General features: G+C 42.8%; 1 pseudogene; it reads left to right on the top strand.

Moving 5' to 3' along the window:
• LOC102496056 (sideroflexin-1 pseudogene) overlaps nt 1-462 on the top strand; it is a 2,770-nt pseudogene extending 2,308 nt beyond the window's left edge.
• The last annotated feature ends 1,382 nt before the right edge of the window (nt 463-1,844 follow it).

The following is a 1,844-nucleotide window of genomic DNA, read 5'->3' as shown; positions in this document are numbered from 1 at the left end:
TCCAGGGTGTCTGTTCCAGCCTCATACTCCTCCATGGTGCTTGTTAAGAAGATGCAAGTGTGATTTTTTTTTAATTCATCTAATCAGTGAGCCCCCAAAATGTGACATATGAGAAATGACACAGAGCAGGAATACCAGACACTGCCGTGAGTGTTGTAAGTGAAGAAAGATATAGAAACTATCTAATTTGACAGCTTTTTTTTCCTGACAATGTGACCAGACTGAATTTCTTCATACAGAAAAAATTGCTGTGGAAAAAAAAAAAATGGAGCTCATGATTGTGCATATCGCTCCCAAGCATCACACATAGGAAAACAGCAGGCCGCTTTCCTCAAATCCTGCTGCAGGACCTCACTGAGACCTCCCTCACCAGCTGTGCATCTCCCTGGTAATCAGGCTTCCGGGGTGTCTGTTCCAGCCTCATACTCCTCCATGGTGCTTGTTAAGAAGATGCAAGTGTGATTTTTTTTTAATTCATCTAATCAGTGAGCCCCCAAAAAGTGACATATGAGAAATGACACAGCGCAGGACTACCAGACACTGCCGTGAGTGACAATGAGGCATCTGTTGAGTTTAGGGCCATTTCCAATGATTTCAGAAAAGGCCCGTATAGCTTTGTTGGTGGTAATAAATTGATAAAATAATCCGTTGACAATTATAATTCCTGGTGTCCCATGTCGCATCTGTATTTGCCTGAAATAAGAATTAGTATCTTGAAAGCATTCTCAATAATCATAACATGGCTCTTTAAACATGTAACAAAGGGAGGAGAGGCAAAGGGCAGGCCTTCAGACTCCTCCGTGGCTCCTGAGAACGAGTGATTTCAGAAAAAAAAGAGAAATGAAGATTTTCTACTGGTAATTCAGCCTCCAGCCCCCAAACTCGAGTGCTAGGGAGCACCACTAGCCTTCTCTCTGTCTCTGCCTCCCTCTGCCTCTGTCTCTGTCTTCTCTTCTTTTTTTTTTTTTGTAATTTTTCCTTTTTAAACTTTTTTAAGGTAAAGTATTCTCTGGGCTTTCAGCCCCTCATTTATCTTGTTAATAACCCCTTTCCCCTCCCATCCAGGAGAGGCAAGGGGCAGGCCTTCAGAAAGAGACTCCTCCATGGCTCCTGAGAACTAGCGATTTCAGGGAAAAAAGAGAAATGAAGATTTTCTACTGATAATTCAGCCTCCAGCCCACAAACTCAAGTGACGGATCTAAGGGAACCATAGTCAGACATCCAAATACTACTAGGGTTAACATATTCCTCAGTGTCCACTGAATCTGGTATACAAAGGGATAAAAACAAAACAGCAAAGAGATTGCAGATCACCTCCTTCTGCACGCTCCTGAATGCTCAGATTGAACTTCAAGAATTAGGAAGAAACACACCACCCATCAGATGACTAGAAATCACCGCAGGGCCACAAGAAATATGGGAAAGCAAGAAAATACCTCTCCTCCAAAGGAAAAGAATAACTCCTCTTCATCCACAGACAGTTCAATGGAAATCATGGAAATGTCTGATAAAGAATTTAGAATATTCATAATGGTGAAGCTAACAGAGATGGAAGAGAAGACAGACAGACAATAAACTGCAGAAGAGAAAGGAGAAAGGAGCTGACGAGTTCCAGGAGGTGAGGAAATTCTTGCAAGATCTAAAAGAGAAATTACACACTTTAAAAAAAGAATCAAATTGAGAACCAGCAGTTAGCGTAATGGCTATGTCGCTGGACTCCAACGTAGTTGACCACGGTTTGCATCCCGGACCCGGTGGCTTAAAACTCACGCCGAGTGCATGTGCGTGTATACCCAAGATCCCGAGAGGAGAATGGAGGAGAAGGGATTGCGACGTGACCATCC

The sequence above is a fragment of the Tupaia chinensis genome, unplaced genomic scaffold (genome assembly GCF_000334495.1).
Source record: "Tupaia chinensis unplaced genomic scaffold, TupChi_1.0 Scaffold000116_2, whole genome shotgun sequence".
Lineage (NCBI taxonomy): Eukaryota > Metazoa > Chordata > Mammalia > Scandentia > Tupaiidae > Tupaia > Tupaia belangeri.
This window is presented reverse-complemented; position numbering and strand designations above follow the sequence as displayed.